Raw genomic sequence first — 22671 nt, 5'->3', positions numbered from 1 at the left:
TACAAATTGCCTTAAATCTTTGGGTTATCTTCAAAATAAAAAACCTTCAAAATTTGTTTCTTTTGGTCTAAACTTTTGCTATATGGCACGGTCATTAGACAAGTCTTAGTTAGTAATTTCGCCAAATTTCATAGATGTGGTGTTAAAATTACCAGAGTTATAAGCATTAACGTAATTATTTTGAATATTGTCACTGATCTTATAAATAAAAAATTCTAAAATTTGTCTATTTTAGTCTATAATTTTGATACTTGGTACGGTGATTAACCAAATCTAAATTAGTAATCCTCCCAAATTTGGTTGATGTAGCGCTAAAATTACCAGAGTTACAACCTTTAGTACAAATTTTTGAAAATTTTTGGTTGATTTTTAAAATTAAAATTTCCAAAATTTGTATCTTTTAGTCTATAATTTTGTAACATGGCATGGTCATTTAGCATGTGTAAATTAGTAAACTCTCAAAATTTGAAGGCAGTGGCGTTAAAATTACCAGAGTCACAAGCATCAATGTAAATTTTTAGAACATTTTTGGTTGATCTTTTGAATACAAAATTCCAAAATTTGTTCTTTTTGTCTATAATTTTGTAACTTAGTACGTTCATTAAGCAAGTTTAAATTAGTAATCTTCCCAAATTAGAAGGTCGCAGCGTCAAAATTACCAGAGTTACAATTCTTAATATAAAAAAAACGTAATTTTTTATGTATCTTAAAAACAAAAAGACCTAAAATTAGTCGCTTTTGCTCTAGAATGTCGAAATTTGGCACATTTGGCAACCAAATCGGAGCAAAAAATCTCTTTAAGTTTGACCAATGTAGCATAAAACCTACTAGAGAGTTACAAGCTTTAATCAAATTTTTGAAAATTGTTGGTATACCTAGCTTTAGAATAAAAAAAAACAAAATTTATGTTTTTTGAGTAACATTTTTTCACATTGACACAGTTAATAAGCAACTTTAAATGATTAATTTGTCCAAATTTAATAACTGAAACGTTAAAATTACGAGAGCTACAAGCTTTAATACAATTTGCCTTAAATTTTTGGTTCATCTTCAAAATAAAAAACCTTCAAAATTTGTTTCTTTTGGTCTAAACTTTTGCTATATGGCACGGTCATTAGACAAGTCTTAGTTAGTAATTTCGCCAAATTTCATAGATGTGGTGTTAAAATTACCAGAGTTATAAGCATTAACGTAATTATTTTGAATACTGTCACTGATCTTATAAAATTTGTCTAGTTTAGTCTATAATTGTGATACTTGGTACGGTGATTAACCAAGTCTAAATTAGTAATCCTACCAAATTTGGTTGATGTAGCGCTAAAATTACCAGAGTTACAACCTTTAGTACACATTTTTGAAAATTTTTAAAATTAAAATTTCCAAAATTTGTATCTTTTAGTCTATAATTTTGTAACATGGCATGGTCATTTAGCATGTGTAAATTAGTAAACTCTCAAAATTTGAAGGCAGTGGCGTTAAAATTACCAGAGTCACAAGCATCAATGTAAATTTTTAGAACATTTTTGGTTGATCTTTTGAATACAAAATTCCAAAATTTGTTCTTTTTGTCTATAATTTTGTAACTTAGTACGTTCATTAAGCAAGTTTAAATTAGTAATCTTCCCAAATTAGAAGGTCGCAGCGTCAAAATTACCAGAGTTACAATTCTTAATATAAAAAAAACGTAATTTTTGATGTATCTTAAAAACAAAAAGACCTAAAATTAGTCGCTTTTGCTCTAGAATGTCGAAATTTGGCACATTTAGCAACCAAGTCGGAGAAAAAATCTCTTTAAGTTTGACTAATGTAGCGTAAAACCTACTAAAGAGTTACAAGCTTTAATCAAATTTTTGAAAATTTTTGGTATACCTAGCTTTAGAATAAAAAAAAAACAAAATTTATGTTTTTTGAGTAACATTTTTTCACTTTGACACAGTTAATAAGCAACTTTAAATGATTAACTTGTCCAAATTTAATAACTGAAGCGTTAAAATTACGAGAGCTACAAGCTTTTATACAAATTGCCTTAAATCTTTGGGTTATCTTCAAAATAAAAAACCTTCAAAATTTGTTTCTTTTGGTCTAAACTTTTGCTATATGGCACGGTCATTAGACAAGTCTTAGTTAGTAATTTTGCCAAATTTCATTGATGTGGTGGTAAAATTACCAGAGTTACAAGCTTTAGTACCAATTTTTGAAATTTTTTGACTTATGTTCAGAGTAAGAAATTCCAAAATTTATCTCTTCCGGTCTGTAATCTTGTAATTTTGCACTTTTGTCATTAAACAAGTTTAAATTAGTAACCTTCACAAATTTGATGACCGTGGCATTAAAAGTACCAGAGTTATAAGCTTTAATGATTTTTTTAGAAATATTTTTCTATCCTCAGAATAAAAATCCCAAAATTTGAGTTGTTTGACATACAATTTTGTAATTTTACAGAGTTAATAAGGATCACCAACTTACTAACCTCCCCAAATTTGACTATTGTAGAGTCAAAATTACCAGAGTTGCAAGTTTAATAAAAATTTTTGCTTTAAAAAAATCCAAAATTTGTCTTTTTAGGTCTATAATTTTATAACTTGGCACGGTCTTTAAGCAAGCCTAAGTTAATAACTTTGCCAAATTTGATAAATGTAATGTTAAAATTTAAAATTACCAGAGTTTAAAGTTTTAAAACAAATTTTTAAAAATTTTTGGTTTATGTTCAGAATACAAAATTCTCAAATTTGTCTCTTCCAGTTTATAATTTTGTAACTTTGCATGGTCAACAAGTATGAAATAATAATTTCCTCAAATTTGAAAGCAGTGGCGTTAAAAGTGCCAGAGTGAGATACAAGCTTAAATAATTTTTTTTGGAATTTTTTTTCCATTCTCAAAACAAAAATTACAAAATTTATGTTTAACTACAATTTTGCAATTTAACAAAATTAATAAAGATCACCAACTTATTAGCGCCCCCAAATTTAACTGCTGTCAAAATTACTAGCGATGCAACCCTAAATATAAAATTTCTGAAGTTTTAAAATTATTCAAAAAATATATATTTTTTTAAATTAATCGTTTTTGCGCTATAAAGTTAACATTTTGTAAAGTTAGTGACCAAATCTGTATTAATAATCTCCACAAATTTCAATATTGTGGCGTTAAAATTGCCAAAGTTGAATCCCTTATCACATTTTTTTAGAAGTTTTTGGTTCATCTCAAGAAAAAAATTAAATTTTGCCTCTTCAGGTAACTTCAGGTACAATTTTAAAAATTAGTACATTTAATAAGCAGGGCTCAACAAATAACCTCCCCAAAATTAATTAATGTAGCCTTAAATGACAAGAGTTACAGCCTTTTTTATTTTAAAAAATAAAATTTTCAAAATCGAAGTTTGGCACCACTTTTATTATCTCAAATTTGGTAATTTGAAAGTTATTAAGCTTCAAAATTTCGAAAAATTTTTGGAAGCACTAATTTGAATTCAGACCTCAAAATAAAATAAAAAAATAAAAAAAGTGAAACAAATTGTATGCCACACATGCAATCGATTCTTTCCAGTCAAAGATCCAAACTCAATAATTTACAAAGTCTAGATTCATTATTTGCTAACGACTACAATCGATAAGCATTAACTCCGATTACATACACATACAAACAACTAACTGTTTTAAGCACATAATTTATAACAATTTATTACAAGTATAGAGACTATTACTACGATTAGGGATTGATTAATTCCAGCTGCTTTATTTTTCTCATGCATTTTTAGGCGCGCATTAACCGAACTATTTTTAATTGAATCAATACGACTTTCATTGAAATTAAACACCGACAAGAAGAAAACAGTGATTTTCATTGAACGCTCGATTTCGGAAACATTTGACCCGCGACACGTTTCGTCATTTCCTGTAAATGTGTCGGTTCATCAGAATTTTTAATAAGACTATTAGATCGCGAAACGTGAATTAATTGCAGTGAAAATTCCCGAAAATTTGCTCATTTTTTTCAAAATAGGAATTTAAGTGAAGTGCAAAAATGGTGGATGCGCCAATTTAAAAATTTTCATTTTGTTTGGTCTCATAAAAGTCACATTTTTTAGTTCTTTTAAGTGCAGATGTTAAAGATTTACTGTTCTAAGTTTAACAATGGCCAAGAAAGCTAACATGGAAAAGTTGATTTTACGTATTCCTTGCATGTCTTACAAACCATAAAACACTAATGTTTCATAGCCACCTTTATACCTCTCTAAACAGTGTCATTATACTTTTATAATGAAACCAGTGATACATTTTGATTGTTCTAGTAAATTGAATGGCGCCAGAAATAAAACGTCGAGTACGATTTAAAGTTTTCGAAATTTTTTAAATAATCAAAATGAAGATTGCACCGGAATCTAGAAACGAGAAATGTTAAGATTTTTTTAAAACTAGAAAAATTTAGTCATTAAAGATATATTCAACACTTTTAAAATCACGGCAATTTATCGCAAAATTAAAAAACACAAATTTTGGAAACTTTAATTTCTGGAATGAACCAGAAAATGCCAACTTTTTGACGTAGGTCTTGTAATTTCGATAATCTTAGCGCAATTGCAATGGAATTTGGCCAGTAGATTTTAACTTCATTATTAACAGTGTTAAATTACAAAATTGTAAAATAAAAAAAAACAATTTTGAGACATTTTGTTTTTAAAAAGAACTAAATTTAACCAAAACTTTTTATTTGGATCCGTAATTTCATTAGTACTAAAGTTACATCAACGAAATTTTGGAAAGTTATTGTATTTGCTTTTTTTAACAACTTTGCCAAATTTCGAAAATTTTGATAAATGACACAAATTTTGATTTTTTTAATTTTTGTACAAACCAGATATATCCAACTTTTTATACTGGAATTCTGGAATTTTAGCAGGATTGCAATGAAATTCGGCCAGTTAATTACTTTTAACCTGATTATTCACTAAGCCAAATTACAAAATTGTAAAGGCAAAAGAAATCAATTTTTAGAGAATTTTGTTTTTAAGACGAACCAAATTTGACTAATTTTTTATATTTTGACTCGTAACTGTTCGTATTACAGCCACAAGAAAAAAATTTTGGAAAGTTACTATTTTTAACTTTCTTATCCACTTTGCTAAATCACCAAAATTTTAAACAAAAGACACAAATTTTGAAAATTTTTATTTTTGGAATGAACCAGAAATCTCTAACGTTTTGAACAAAGACTTGTAATCATGTTAGTTTTAGCGCGATAACAATGAAATTTAGCGAGTTAATTATTTCTGACTTGAATATAAACAGTACTAAATTACAAAATTTTTGGCTAAAACGGACCAATTTTAGAGAATTTTTGTCACAGACTTTACTTAACATTTTTTAATTTGGCTCGTAATTTTGGTAATATTAAAGCTACATCAATAAAATTTTGAAAAGTTACCATCTTAGATTTTTTTATTAACTTCTTTAACTTACCAAAATTTTAGACAAAACACAAATTTTGAAATTTTTTATTTATAGAACGAACCAAAAATTCCCAATTTTTTTAACTAAGATTTATAGTTCTAGCAGGATAACAATAAAATTTGGTGAGTTTACTACCTTTAATTTCATTATCAACTGTGTCAAATTACAAAATTTTAGCACCAAAGAAACTATTTTTAGAACTATTTATTATTGGAATAAATCAAAAATCTCCAACTATTTAAATTTGGGCTTGTAATTCTGGCAGTTTTAGGAGAAAAATAATAAAATTTGGACAATTTACCATTTTTGCTTTAATTATTAATTGTGGCAAATTACAAAATTTTAGCACCAAAGAAACAATTTTTAGAAATTTTATGTTTTTGTAATAAAGCAGAAATCTCCAATTTATAGAACTAGGTTTGGTAATTGTAGAATTTTTAGCAGAATACCAATAAAATTTAGGCAGTTTACTACTTTTAACTTGATTATCAACTATATCAAATTACAAAATTTTTGCACCAAAGAAACAATTTTGAGAAATTTTTATTTTGAAAATAAACCAGCAATCTCCAACTTTTAAAACTAGGAGTTGTAATTCTTAGTTTTTGCATGACAACAATGAAATTTACGCAATTTACTACTTTTAATTTAATTATCAACTGTGATGCCAAATTACACAATTTTAGAAACAATTTTTAGAAATGTTTATTTTTCGAATAAAGCAAAACTTTTAAACTACAGCTTGTAATTCTGGTAGGTTTAGCAAGATTCCAATAAAATTTGGACAATCGACCACTTTTGATTTGTTTGTCAAATGTGCCAAATTTAACAAATGTAGCACAAAAGAAACAATTTTTAGAAAAATTTTTGTTTACTGACCAAATTTTAATTAAAATTCCTTTTAAAATTCGAAATTTTGATATTTCTTAATCTGTAGCAATCACATTTTCAGAAGTTACAGCAAACTATTTTTTCTTTAATTTTACCATATTTCAAAAACATAAACTAAAAAATAAAAATAAAAAATAATTTTGAAATAAACCAGAATTTTCCAACTTTTTGAACTAGGTAATTCTGATAGTTTTAGCAGAATAGCAATAAAATTTGGACAGTTTAGTTAGCACTTTCGACTTATTTATCAACTTCCAAATTACAAACTTTTAGCACCAAAAAAATTAAAAAAAAAAATAAAGCCGAAATCTTTTAATTTTTTGAACTAGGACTGGTTTTGGTATAACAACGATTAAATTTAAGCAGTTTACTACTTTTGACTTGATTATCAATTGTACCAAAATATACAATTTTAGCACTGTAGAATCAATTTTGTTAGTTTTAGCGCGATAGCAATGAAATTTGGCGAGTTGATTATTTATGACTTGATTATTAAGCGTGCAAAATTACAAAATTTTTGGGTAAAACAGACCAATTTTAGAGAATTTTTGTCTAATACCAACGAAATTTACCCAACATTCTTCAATTTGGTTTGTAATTTTGCTCTCAAAAATCTCCAACTATTTGAATTAGGGCTTGTAATTCTGGCAGTTTTAGGAGAAAAATAATAAAATTTGGACAATTTACCACTTTTGTTTTAATTATTTATTGTGGCAAATTAAAAAATTTTAGCACCAAAGAAACAATTTTGGAGAAATTTTTATTTTGGAAATAAACCAGCAATCTCCACCTTTTTAAACTAGGAGTTGTAATTCAGATAGTTTTGGCAGGACAACATTGAAATTTACGCAGTTTACTACTTTTAATTTAATTATCAACTGTGCCAAATTACACAATTTTAGAAACAATTTTTAGAATGACATGTTTAGTCTATAGCAATCAAATTTTCAGAAGTTACAACAAACTATTTTTTCTTTAATTTTACCATATTTCAAAAACATTTTTGAAATAATCCAGAAATTTCCAACAATAGCAATAAAATTTGGACACTTTCGACTTATTTATCAACTTCCAAATTAAAAAAATTTTAGCACCAATAAAACAAATTTTAGAAAATTTTATGTTTTTCACGAATCCAATTTTATCAAAATTTCTATTAAAATTCGTAATTTTGATATTTTTTAATCTACATCCATCAATTTTTTAGAGTGCTAAATTACAAAACTATTGAACGAATGTGTCAAATTTTATCTTCGTTTCAAAAAGACGTCAAAAATATTTATATAAACGCTAAAATTTCGAAATGTGTGGTGCTACAGGAATAAAATTTTAAGGGGTTACTTTTTGAAACTAATTTATTCACTGTATTAATTTACAAAACGTTCGGACTAATACGTTAAATTTAAGAACGAACCAAAAACTTCCGAAATTTTTGCTATAATTGCCATCGTTTCTAAATGAACGATGCAAGAGGAATAAAATTTAGATGGGTTACTGCTTATTATTAATTAACTGTACGAAATTACAATATTACAAAACGAATATGACAAATTTTGAAAATGATCGTTTAATAACCAAGCCTAAAACTTTCAAAAATTTCTTCGAAATCTTATAATTTTAGAAATGAAATTTGGCGAGATTACGACTTTGAACTCGTTTATTAACTTAGAAATTTAGCTGTCAAAACGATCGCCCAGCCTCCTCTGATGTGACTCAAGTCGCCACGTGGTCATTGAAGGATGTCATTGGCGAGCACGGCAAAGGAGTGAAAATGAGTTTTTCCCTCGGAGAAACCATCGTCTTTCCATCGGCACGTGAAGAAATCGTTTTGCAATTGGTACAAAGAACGACATGGCTCATGACTGCACGATTTTCCTCCAGTGATTATCTACCGTTTACGTTCGGTCGACAACATCCGCATGATGATAGGTTCTTGTTCAATGTTGCAATGAGCGTAGATGAAACGGAGGACCGAATAAGCGGTTAGAAGGTAATGAGACGGTGTCGGTGCCACCGTCCACTGGACAAATATCTGTAATGACAGCATCGGCGGCACGCGTCACTCCAGCGAAGAGAAACGCGGAAGTCAACATCCAACTTGTCATTAACATGGATCATTTACGTGAGGCAATTTCCGCGCCACTTTACTCGATTTGGAAAAGAAACGAGCGGGTCATTTCGATATTCGATATTCGATAGTCGTTTTAATCCCATTCTCGCGTTTTTCGCCCGTAAGAGGATGAGCCAGGATGTAGATAATAGGATGTGAGGTCCACATCCACCGGGTTTCCCTCCATTGTACGGTTTCACCTCACCATCCAACTCCTTTTAGTATCGTTTACACGGACTCTTAACGTGATTATCTCGTCTCTTTTTTTTTCGCTTGCGGAAGCGCGTTTTCGGCGGCGAACGATTTGTTTTTAGTTCGTGATCCGTCGATGACAGTTAGAATGAGTGATTTGCTGCTGGTATTGTCCTCCGTTTCCTGAATCTGCTGTTTAATAGGCATAACACGAAGACATCGGAGGAGGCAGGACGCGATAACGGTACTCTCTACTCTGATGTTACGCCACCGCCGCCGATTTCTTTTATTGAAATGGTGATGACACGCTGCAGTTTTGGATAGAGACGGACGTTGCATAATGAACGCAGACGAGGGAATTGATTCGCTGCAAAAAGTTTTCTAGCTTCATAATCGAAATTTGCGAAATTTTAAACTCTCTTTTCTATTCTCTACCTGCTTCCAATATTACAGATTATTCTCTACATTTTTTCGATTTTTCCAATTCCAAATTGCTAAATATAGGATCTTTGATACTTCCTTATCATATCCATTTCTTGTTCTTTCAGATTTTTCTTCAGTGTGTCTTAACATCTATTTTTTTTTTAAGTTTACAATATTATAATTTGACAGTAAATAATCAAGTCAACAGTAGTAAACTGTCCAAATTTCATTTGTGTTCTTCAAAAACTACAAGAATTACAAGTTCTAGTTCAAAAAGTTGGAAATTTCTGGGTAATTCCAAAAACTTTTTTTTAATTTGTATAATTTAGTTTTATTTGTCATATTCGTTGTAATTTGGCACAGTTAATAAACTGGTGCCAAGTAGTTACTCCTTCAAATTATTATTATACTTTTATATCATTCATTTAAAAAATTTTGGTTCGTCATTTATCGAAATTTTTTAAAATTTGACGTATTTGTCCGATAATTTTGTAAATTGGTGCAGTTATTAAACTGGTTTCAAAAAAAGTAACCCCTTGAAAATGTGTTCCTGTAACACTACACATTTCGAAATTTTGGGGTTTATAAAAAAAATTTGAAAATTTTTACTCGTTCTTCAAATGAAGATTTATAAAATTTTACGCATTTGTTTTATAGTTGTGTAATTTGGCACAGTTAACTAACAGGTTCAGAGTGAGAACTTCCCCATATTTAATTTCTGTAGCATCGCACTTTCCAAAATTATAAGATTTAAAAGAAAATTTTGAAACTTTTATGCTTCTTTATCAAACATTAATTTCCAAAATTTGTCATATTCGTTCTATAATATTGCAGTTTGGTACAGTTAATAAGCTGGTGCCAAGTAGTAACTCCTCTAAATTTTATTCCTATTGCATGGTTGATTTTAAAAATATAGCACATGTAAAAAAAATTGGAAAATTTTTGGTTTGTCCTTCATAGATTTTTTTTTTAAATTTGAAGTATGCGTTTAATAATTTTGTAAAATCGTACTGATTTTACAATGTAACCTCTTAAAATTTTATTTCTGTAAGAGTACACGTTTTGAAACTATAGCACTTAAAAAAAATTGAGAATTTTTGGTTTGCTCCTTATTGAAATTTTCAAAAATTTGACGTATTTGTCCGATAATTTTGTAAATTGGTGCAGTTATTAAACTGGTTTCAAAAAAAGTAACCCCTTGAAAATGTGTTCCTGTAACACTACACATTTCGAAATTTTGGGGTTTATAAAAAAAATTTGAAAATTTTTACTCGTTCTTCAAATGAAGATTTATAAAATTTTACGCATTTGTTTTATAGTTGTGTAATTTGGCACAGTTAACTAACAGGTTCAGAGTGAGAACTTCCCCATATTTAATTTCTGTAGCATCGCACTTTCCAAAATTATAAGATTTAAAAGAAAATTTTGAAACTTTTATGCTTCTTTATCAAACATTAATTTCCAAAATTTGTCATATTCGTTCTATAATATTGCAGTTTGGTACAGTTAATAAGCTGGTGCCAAGTAGTAACTCCTCTAAATTTTATTCCTATTGCATGGTTGATTTTAAAAATATAGCACATGTAAAAAAAATTGGAAAATTTTTGGTTTGTCCTTCATAGATTTTTTTTTTAAATTTGAAGTATGCGTTTAATAATTTTGTAAAATCGTACTGATTTTACAATGTAACCTCTTAAAATTTTATTTCTGTAAGAGTACACGTTTTGAAACTATAGCACTTAAAAAAAATTGAGAATTTTTGGTTTGCTCCTTATTGAAATTTTCAAAAATTTGACGTATTTGTCCGATAATTTTGTAAATTGGTGCAGTTATTAAACTGGTTTCAAAAAAAGTAACCCTTTGAAAATGTGTTCCTGTAGCACTACACATTTCGAAATTTTGGGGTTTATAAAAAAAATTTGAAAATTTTTACTCGTTCTTCAAACGAAGATTTATAAAATTTTACGCATTTGTTTTATAGTTATGTAATTTGGCACAGTTAACTAACAGGTTCAGAGTGAGAACTTCCCCATATTTAATTTCTGTAGCATCGCACTTTCCAAAATTATAAGATTTAAAAGAAAATTTTGAAACTTTTATGCTTCTTTATCAAACATTAATTTCCAAAATTTGTCATATTCGTTCTATAATATTGCAGTTTGGTACAGTTAATAAGCTGGTGCCAAGTAGTAACTCCTCTAAATTTTATTCCTATTGCATGGTTGATTTTAAAAATATAGCACATGTAAAAAAAATTGGAAAATTTTTGGTTTGTCCTTCATAGATTTTTTTTTTAAATTTGAAGTATGCGTTTAATAATTTTGTAAAATCGTACTGATTTTACAATGTAACCTCTTAAAATTTTATTTCTGTAGGAGTACACGTTTTGAAACTATAGCACTTAAAAAAAATTGAAAATTTTTGGTTTGTTCCTTATTGAAATTTTCAAAAATTTGACGTATTTGTCCGATAATTTTGTAAATTGGTGCAGTTATTAAACGGGTTTCAAAAAAAGTAACCCTTTGAAAATGTGTTCCTGTAGCACTACACATTTCGAAATTTTGGGGTTTATAAAAAAAATTTGAAAATTTTTACTCGTTCTTCAAACGAAGATTTATAAAATTTTACGCATTTGTTTTATAGTTGTGTAATTTGGCACAGTTAACTAACAGGTTCAGAGTGAGAACTTCCCCATATTTAATTTCTGTAGCATCGCACTTTCCAAAATTATAAGATTTAAAAGAAAATTTTGAAACTTTTATGCTTCTTTATCAAACATTAATTTCCAAAATTTGTCATATTCGTTCTATAATATTGCAGTTTGGTACAGTTAATAAGCTGGTGCCAAGTAGTAACTCCTCTAAATTTTATTCCTATTGCATGGTTGATTTTAAAAATATAGCACATATAAAAAAATTTGGAAAATTTTTGGTTCGTCCTTCATAGATTTTTTTTTAAAATTTGAAGTATGCGTTTAATAATTTTGTAAAATCGTACTGATTTTACAATGTAACCTCTTAAAATTTTATTTTTGTAGAAGTACACGTTCTGAAATAATAGCATTTAAAAAAAAATTAAAAATTTTTGGTTTGTTCCTTATTGAAATTTTCAAAAATTTTACGTATTTGTCCGATAATTTTGTAAATTGGTGCAGTTATTAAACTGGTTTAAAAAAGTAACCCCTTGAAAATTTATCCCTGTAGCAATACACATTTCAAAATTTTAGCTTATAAAAAAATTTGAAACTTTTTTGCTTCTTCATCAAACATTAATTTCCAAAATTTGTCATATTGGTGCTATAATATTGCAATTTGGTACAGTTAATAAGTTGGCGCCAAGTAGTAATTCCCCTAAATTTTATTCCTATTGGATCGTTAATTTTAAAAATATAGCACTTGTAAAAAATTTGGAAGTTTTTTGGTTCGTCCTTCAAATAAAAATTTATAAAATTTGACACATTTCACAGTTTTGTAATTTGACACAGTTAATACAAAGATTTAGAGTATATAGTAACTTCTCCAAATTTCATCTCAGTAGCTATCGCAGATTTCAAAATTATAAGACTTATAGGAAAATTTTGAATGTTTTTGACTTGTTCATGAAGCGATAATTTCTAAATTTGTCGTATTCGTTCTGTAATATTGTCATCTAGCACAGTTAATAAGCTGATTCGAACTAGCAACCCCTTTATAAAAAAAATAGGAAATTTTCAGTTCGACTTTTATAGAAATTTTCTAAAATTTGAGATATTTGTCCCATAATTTTGTAAGTTGCTATATTTAATAAACATGCTCAAAATTCCAACAACTTAAAATTTTATTCTTATAGCTCCACACATTTTAAAATTAAAGCGTTCATAAAAAAGTTTTGAAAATTTTGGCTGTCTATCGTCAAATAGATGTCAAAATTAAGCGTCGCACAAATTGCACAGTCTACTCTAATGTAATTCTGTAAAATGACGGCTCTGCATAATAACAATAACGAAGACAACAATGAAAAACGTTTATGAAGACTTAATAGAAAGAAGATTGAGGTTTTGAACACTTTGGAATAATGAGGAGAGTACAAAGATGCGGTTATGCCGAGAAATTTCTTCTTAAGGTTCCAACCACAAATTGTTTGAAATAGTAGCGTTTTAGGCGTTGGTTTTTGTACCGTTTACCGATGTGAACCGGAAGAAAATACATTTTAACTGCGCAGCATTTCAAAGATGTTTAACACCCAAAATCCCAAAATTTCAAGTTTTGATTTTAGTTTTTGGATTTATTCTAGATTCTAATAAATTTTAGACACTTCTATAGTTTCTAAATTCTTGGATTTATAGAACGAATCTTCATACTCAAGAGCGACCTCAGGTTCCTATATTTTATTTTTAGATTTCGGAGAAGAAATCCGTGAAGAATCTTAGATTTGATCAATTAATATTTCCAAAATTTCAAGTTTCGTTTTTAGTTTTTGGATTTATTCTAGATTCTAATCAATTTTAGCCACTTTTTGAATTCTTCTTGGATTTAAAGCTTATCACCTTTGTAGAATCTAAATTCCTGGATTCCCAAAATTATTATTCTTCCTCGGAAACGACTTTAGGGTTTTATATTAATTTTATTTTTTGATTTCGGAGAAGAAATCCGTGAAGAATCTTCGATTTGTTCAATTAATATTTCCAAAATTTCAAGTTTCGTTTTTATTTTTTGAATTTATTCTAGATTCTAATAAATTTTAGCCACTTTTTGAATTCTTCTTGGATTTGAAGCTTGTCACCTTTGTAGAATCTAAATTCCTGGATTTCCAAAATTATTATTCTTCCTCGGAAACGACTTCAGGTTTCTATATTAATTTTATTTTTAGATTTCGGAGAAGAAATCCGTGAAGAATCTTCGATTTGATCAATTAATATTTGCAAAATTTCAAGTTAGGTTTTTAGTTTTTGGATTTATTCAAGATTCTAATAAATTTTTACCACTTTTTGAATTCTTCTTCGATTTGGAGCTTATCACCCTTGTAGAATCTAAATTCTTGGATTCCCAAAATTATTATTCTTCCTCGGAAACGACTTCAGGTTTCTATATTAATTTTATTTTTAGATTTCGGAGAAGAAATCCGTGAAGAATCTTCGATTTGATCAATTAATACTCCCAAAATTTCAAGTTTCGTTTTTAGTTTTTGGATTTATTCTAGATTCTAAATTCTTGGATTCAAAGAACGAATCTTCTTCCTCAGGAGCGACCTCAGGTTCCTATATTTAATTTTTAGATTTCGACGAAGAAATTCTCGAAGAATTTTCGATTTGATCAATTGATTTGATTTGCTTCGAAAGCCTTCCTTTTAACTTGTCGCTGCATGCAAGAATTCCATGAGTGATCGAAACCTCGCAACGTCCGATTACTCATCCATTGTTGAAATCTTGTGCACTTGTCCGATTTCATGCCCATCACGTCGCCTCCACCAGCAGCTAATAAAGCGCGTTATGGCGACCACAAATTTCTCTCCTCCTGCGCCAATGAGTAATTCGCCGAGGAGAGGACACAGCGCTCTGGCCAAGATACCTGCACGTCCGTCCACCGAGCGGTCGATCTCTCCCAGGCCTCTGCATATTGATTAGTTTTGCTCAGGTCAGAACGGGAGATTTCCGTATACAGGGTGATCCATCAAACATCGATTTTTTCGGTGGGAAAGCGCGTGGCCATCCGGCCGTGAAAACGCCCATAAATGACCACCGCAGAGTACCGTTTTCCCTTCGACAAATTATGCGGTTTGGTCCATCGATGCGAAAAGCAGAACATCTATAATCAATTAGAATAACCAAGTGCGAAATGTCGAAAGTCGCTTTTTCTTCGAAGCGATTTTGCGTAACGCACTCTTCTGGGCGGAATTGGGCAATGAGTATTGGTTATGCGCGATGCGCCCTCATCACAAAATAAAAGAGCAGGAGGCAGACGAGCGATGGAATACAAATCAGGAAAGTTTGAAGACCTAATATGAGGTGGGTATTCAATGCGGCGCAGAGATAACAGCAATAAAGAACGACCATAACGCACGCTTGGACGATGACCTCATTACAAGTTCAATGATATTAATTATTATTTGAACAAATATTTTGTTACGAAACGCTCAATTTGACACCTGAGTTTCATTTCTGATAAGACAGCAAGATCGCCAACAGTTATATACAGAGTGATTGAACTAGATTATCCGCAATTATCGTCATTAAATTACATTCATTAATAACATTGAGGTTACTTGGAGTTACCTAATATGGTACAGTTTGTGCGCTATTAAGTTCATTATTTCAGGGTACTCAATTCTGATGATTATGATCATTGATCTCTTACCTTGATTATTGGTAAATGATCAAAATTTATGATGACATAACGTGCTGAAATATTTAATTATTTTTGTAATCTTATTTGTAATCAATCGATTGCTCAATCTAGATTTTATGGTCCTCGATTGTGATAATAAAGCGGACAATTATTATTTATTGATAACATCTTCATCACAACTTTTCAGACTACCAAACCCTTAAATTTTCAAAATTCTGGACAAAAATAGATACCCGACACAAAAAATTATTTTACTTTAGTGACGGAAAATTAACTTTCTACAAATCACAGTATTTTTTTGTTAAACCATTAAGTTTTTCCAGATTTTTTTAGATTCTTTTTGGGTTTATCTTAAATTAATTTTCCAATTTCTTAGTTTAATTATATAAAATTTTAGATGATGTGAGAATCAAAGAAATATGAAATAAAAAAATAGATTAAAGAAGATAAAAACAAAAAAAAAAAGAAGAGGGGCAATAAAAAAACCAACAAGAAATAAGAACAAAGAGCACAAAAAAAATCTAGGAAAATAAAATTTTTAACAAATAAATCTCTTAGTATTTCAAAATTCCCTCTAAAAAAGGAAACTTTTCGAAAAAAAATCAATCATGGAACTGAAATATTAAAAAAAAATGAATTTTTAGATTCTCTCTTAATTTTTAAGTTTTTAAACCTTCTAGATTCCCAATAGACTATATTTTCTAGATTCTTTACATTGTTCAAAATTTTTTAGATACAAGATATCTACTGTAGACACTCAAGATTTTCTGGGGAATCGAGTTAAGTCCAGATATTTTAAATTATTTATAGATTCTGTAAATATTCTAGACTCCTCACAGATTTTTTCTGGACATTCTGAATTCTTACCAGATTTTCTAGATTTCTATAATTTTAAATCTTCTCTAGATTCTCTAGATTTTCCAGATTCTGTAATTTTTTTAAATTCACCAAACCTTTCAGATTATGTATAAATTCTATAAACATTTTAGTTCGCTTTTACAAATTTCCTCTAGATATTCTAAATTTTTGCTAGATTTTCTATAGTCTTTAAAATCCCATCCTCTCTAGACTTTCTTTAAATTTTCCAGCCTATGTAGATTTTCCAGGTTTTATAGATTCCATATAGACTTTAGGTTTCCACTCGATTTTGTAGAATTTTTTAGACTATCGAGATTCGATTCTACAGAATATCCGGCTCAAAATTTGCGAGGTTTTATAAATTGCGTATTTTATTTAGGTAGGTATAATTATTTACCTCTAGATTCTTTAGAGCGTTTGGTTTCTTCTAGATTCTAGATCCTCTGAAAACTTTAGACTTTCGAGAATTCCTGTGGACTCTTCAGGACTTTTCGGTTCTCTAGATGCTTTAGATCTTTTTGATTAGTTTAGATTTCCTCTAGATTATGTAGACTGTTTAGATGTCCGCACATTATTTTTTAGAATATCTAGATTCTATAGACATTTTAGATTACCTCTAAATATTCTAAATTTTCCTTAGATTTCTTAGATTCTCTAAACGTCTACTTTTTTTCTAGATAAGATTAAGATTTTCTAAATTGAATTCCCAAAATATCTCTAGATTGTCTAACTACTCTAAATTGCTTAAATTTTTTGTATTTTATAAATTGCCTATAGGCTCTTTGGTTTCTCTAGGTAAATTTCTAGATTCTCGGGATTTCCTGGAAATTCTATAGAGTTGGGTTTTCTAAACTCGCTAGATGTTCTAGATTTTCTGCAAATTCTATAGGCATTCTAAATTTCCTCTAGATTTTCTAGATTTCTAAAATTGTTTAAATTATCTAGATTTTTTTGATTTTCTAGATTATCCAGAATAGCTGAATCTGAAGCTGAATAGAGAATCTCTAAATTCGCTAGATGTACTAAAATAGCAAAAGGTTATAGACTTTCTAGATTGCCTCCACAGATTTCTTTTAGACATTTGCATTCTCGTTAGATTTTCTAGATTATCTAGTCTTTATTTCCTTTAAATTTCTTCTAGATTCTCTAAATTCGAATTTTTTTAAGGTCTAGATTTTTTATAAACTCTAAATTTTCTAGAATTTTTAAAAATTTCAAAATTATCTAATTTTTTTTAGATTCTCAAAATTCTCCAGAATCTAGAATCGCTCAATATTTTCTGGTCTTTATAAATTGCTTAAATTTTTATATTCTCGAAAGTACCTGTAATTCTTTAGACCTTTCAATTTCAGTTTAAATTTTAGATTCTCTAGAAATTCTTTAGGTTTTCATTGGATTCTCTAAGTTTTTAGACTCTCTAGACCTTCTAGATTACCTTAGATTTTCTCTAAAGTCTCTAGATTCTCTAGAATTTATGTTTATACGTAATATTTCTGCACTTAATTTTTTAGATTATCTAGATTCTATAAACATTCTAAAGATTACCTCTAGGCAACCTAGATTTCCTATACTTTCTGTATGCTTACGATGTTATCTTAATTTTCTACATTATTAATATTTTATAGATTCTACAGAATATCAAAAAACCCTCTAGATTATCCAGGCTCTAAAAATTTATTAGATTCTTTGTGTTCTCTAAATTACCTATTGACTATTTAGATTTCCTTCAATTTTTCTACATTCTCTAGACACTAAAAACTTTCTAGATTTTGTGGAAATTTTCTAAATTTGCCAAATAGATTACTCATAGATTTTATGAACATTCTAATTTTAGATTGTCTCTACGAAATCTAGAGAATCTTTAGTGTTTAGAGAATGTAGAAAAATTGAAGGAAATCTAAAGACCCAAAAGGTAACGGTGTTATCTAAATTATCGACATTCTTAAGATTCTTTAGATTCTGCAGAATATGAAAAATCCCTCTAGATTATCGAGGTTCTATAGATTTTTAGATTCTTCGTATTTTCTAAATTACCTCTTGAGTATTTAGATTTCTTTCAATTTTTCTACATTCTCTAGACACTAAAAACTCTTTAGATTTCGTGGAAATTTTCTAAATTTGCCAAATAGATTACTCATAGATTTTATAAACATTCTAATTTTAGATTGTCTCCACGAAATCTAGAGAATCTTTAGTGTCTAGAGAAGATAGAAAAATTGAAGGAAATCTAAAGAATCAAAAGATAACAGTGTTATCTAAATTATCGACATTCTTAAGGTTCTCTTGATTTTGCAGAATATGAAAAATCCCTCTAAAGATTATCGAGGTTATAGATTTTTAGATTCTTCGTGTTCTTTAAATTATCTCTTCTATATTCTCTAGACACTAAAGACTCTCTAGATTTCGTGTAGATTTTCTAAATTTCCTAAGTAGATTACTCATAGATTCTATGGACATTCTAATTCTAGATTGCCTCCGCAGATTTCCTTTAAACATTTAGATTTTCGCTAAATTTTCTAGTTTTTCAATAGGCTAAAAAATAAAAAAAAAATACATTCTACATTCTTTAGACTCTTCAGATTCCCTCTAGACTTCCTAGATCCTAAATTCTTCATATAATTATTTTGGACTCTCCAGACAATCAAGATGTTCTAATTACTTCTAAGATTTCCTTTAGACTCTTTCTTGATTTTCACTAAATTCCCTCATTTACGTACCTACTTATCTTACAATTTGAAAGAAAGAATTCTAAAATTTAAAAAATAATAAAACTCCAAAAAATCTCTTTCGGTTCTCAAGATTCACTCTAGATTTTTCAGTTTTTGGGTCTGTTTCTTATCTTATAATAATTTTATATTTTAACATATCTACTAGGTATTTTTATTTCTTGATTCTTTGAACTTGAAGGTCCAGATTTTAAACTCTAGATTTTCTAGAATTTCCTAGTTTATCTTTATTTTTTTGATTCTCTAGACTTTCTACACTATCCAGATTCGCTCAAGATTTTCTAGGATTTATAAATTGCTTTTTTCAGATTATCTTAGATTTCCCCTGAAGTCTCTAGATCTCTAGACTGTTTAAATGTCTGCACTTCTGTCTAAATTATCGTCAAATTCTATATAAATTCCACAAAATCTTCAGAATATCTCTAAGTGTTCGAGATTTACATTCTACATTGTTCAGACTCTTCAGATTCCCTCTAGACTTCTTAGATCCTAAATTTTTCCTACATCTACTTTGGACTCTCCAGACATTTAAGATGTTCTAAATTACTTCTAAGATTCCCTTTAGACTCTTTCTTGATTTTCACTAAATTTTTTCATTTACGTACCTACTTATCTTTACAATCTTTACAAAGAAAGAAAGAATTCTAAAATTTGAAAAACCATGAAACTCCAAAAAATCTCTTTCGATTCTCAAGATTCACTCTAGATTTTTCAGTTCTCGAGTCTGTTTCTTCATATAACATATTTTTGTATTTTAACATATCTACTAGGTATTTTTATTTCTTGACTCTTAAAATTTTGAGAATTTTCTTTGGAATTGAAGATTCACTTTCTAAGAGATTTTTTTCTATTTTCTCCTATTTAATGTGGTGTTTTTGTTTCATCTTTAAATTTGTCCAAAAAACTGCCAACCTAACAACCCGAAATCCCAAAATTTCAGATTCTTTCCCAATCCGCTCCCTCTTCCCTCCTCGTCTTCGCTGTTAGAGTCCTTACATAACACCATGTCCAACCAACAGTACTAATATCATCTATTGCGCCGTCGAAATGAACTCTAAAAAATCGAGAACTTCATCAGCATGCGCGCCTTGTCCTCTGCACGATCCATAGAAAGAACACCGCCAGAGCCTCTCCGTTACGCGCATTCCTATCCGGCATTTCTGCTTGGAGATCTGCCAAAATTATCTCACCAGTCACGCCCCGTCAACTCTCAAAACACATTTTATTCCGACGACACCAAGTGAAAATGCTGATTTCGTAAAGACACGGACACTTTTACGACTTTGCATTGTTTTCCATGTTTTTATTGTCGTTTCGTCTGACTCCTGCGGCATATTAGATCACTGGAGATTTCGGTTTGACCTCCAGCGAGGAGGATTAGAAGACGTCCTTTCGCTTCGCTCTGATTTGCTGTTCCGGAGGCTGCGTCGCCATTCGTCGGCTCGCGGGATGAAAGCTGGATCTGGACCAGTCAAAGAGATGCTGTGGAATTAGATCCCCGCTCCGCCAATCAGAGAGCGACCAATGGCGACATGTCGTCGCAGCGAGGACAAAACGGAGGCGCCGAGGAGCAACAAAACAAAAAGCGAACAGAGGACGTATGTCTTCGTAGCTGTCATTGGCTAACATCTGTCAATGATTTGACGTTTGCACGTCAAGTTTAGACACACGTACGTGGAGAGTGGGCCTACTAGATGAATAATTCAGGGGTCACTGTGGTGTTTTTATTTATCACTTGCGATGGAAAATACAGTTGCGAGTAATAAATTTGGGACAAACCAATTCCTACCAGTTGCGAAAGAATAGGGAAGGAAAAATCTAAATTCGACGCGGTTTTTATACAGTGACGGATCAAAAAAAGTGGGACAAGTATTGGATGATATATTCTCATAAATTTAGTTGTGTTGTCGTATAACACTATAAAAAATATAAAAAAATGAGAATAAAATTTCTTTTACCTTGAATGCATTCAATTACCCGCAAGTATGTAATTATGTAATTAACTAATTACCGAGTTCTGATTAGTAGTTATAATGACATCTTACTAGAAGTTTAATAGACTAACTTTTATTTCATTTTTTTATCGTCACTGTACCTACACTTGCGATTACAGAATTTTGAGCAAAATTTCATGTCATTCCAATAAAAAATAATATAAACAATGCTTTCCTGCCTTGAAAACATTAAGATTTATTTTTCAAGTGGTACAAAAAGTTTCATTTATTGTAAATTTGACAGTTGACATTGCCCAAAATTTTCTGACCGCGAGTGTAAAATACATATTGTAATATGAATTAAAATATTGACCTAAATTCGCAAGATTCTTTAGCTTCTTTAATCCTTAAATTCTTAAATTCCTTAGATTCCTTAAATTCCTTGGGTTCTCTGGATCCTCAGGATTCCCAGATTCCGAGATCCCCGAAAAATTCTTTCGATTCTTTAGGTACTTCGGGTTCGTTAAGTTCGTCAGGTTCTTAAAATTCTCAGAATTTTTAGTGTTCTTGGAGTTTTTAGGATTCTTAGGGTTCCTAGGGTTTTTTAAGTTCCTAGTGTTCTTTGGGTTATTAAAGGTGCACCTTCATACTTCATTAAATGAATTTCCAAAATAATTGAAATTTCATTAGATGGCTGAAAAGGGTATTTAACATTAACAGGAAGATTGATTTTAGGTTAATTTTAAATTTTTTATTGGAAGCGATTCTTGGTTCTTTGGGTTTTTAAGGTTCTTCGGGTTCTTAAAGCGGATTCTTTGGGGTTTGTCATGTTATATGAGAGGATTCTTCGGATTTTGGTTCTTTAGGTTTTTTGAGTTTCTTGGGTTTTTTGGGTTTTTAGGTTTTTGGGGCTCTCAAGACAGATTCTTTGAGTTGTTCACGTTCTTTGGGTTTGTCAGGTTATTTGAGAGGATTTTTCAGATTTTTCGGTTCTTTGGGTTCTTTAGATTATTCGGGTTCATCGTGTTTTTCGGGCGGATTCTTCAAGTTCTTTGAGTTTTTGGGTTTGTTGAGTTCTAAAAGTTCTTACGGTTCTTATGGTTCTTTGGATTTTTAGGGTTCTTAAAATTTCTAGGAATCTAAGGGTTTTTTGCATTCTTAGAATTGTTAGGTTTCCTACAGTTTTTAGGTTTTTTAGGTTTTTAAAGTTTTTAGGGTTGTTAGGATTTTTAGAGTTTTTAGAGTTTTTACGGTTCTTTAGATTCTTTGAATTCTTATGATTCTTAGAATTCTTAAGATTTTTAGGGTTCTTTGGGTTCTTTGCATTCTTAAGATTTTTAGGTTTTCTAGAATTTTTAAGGTTGTTTAGGTTTTAAGGTTCTTTGAGCCGTTCTTACGTTTTTTTTAGGTTCTTTGGATTCTTAAGATTCTTAAGGTTTCTAGGATTTTTAGGATTTTTTGCATTCTTAGAATTCTTAGGTTTCCTAGGGTTCTTTGAATGCTTAAAGTTTTTAAGGTTTTTAATGTTCTAAGAATTCTTACGGTTCCTACGGATCTTAGGAATTTTTGGGTTAATTAGATTTGTAGGGTTTTTTAGGTTTCTTAGAGTTCGTCGTGGTTTTTCGAAATGTGTGGGTTCTTTGGGTTCTTTGAATTCTTTGGATTCTTTGAGTTCTTTGGGTTCCTTAGGTTCCTAGAGTTCTTTGAGTTCTTTGAGTTTTTTGAGTTTTTTGAGTTCTTTAGGTTCATAGGTCTTTTAGGATT

This window comes from Gnatocerus cornutus, chromosome 1 (genome assembly GCF_029298725.1).
Source record: "Gnatocerus cornutus isolate USDA-ARS CGAHR chromosome 1, icGnaCorn1.1, whole genome shotgun sequence".
NCBI lineage: Eukaryota > Metazoa > Arthropoda > Insecta > Coleoptera > Tenebrionidae > Gnatocerus > Gnatocerus cornutus.
The sequence above is the reverse complement of the archived record's forward strand: the minus strand, read 5'-3'. Positions refer to the sequence as shown.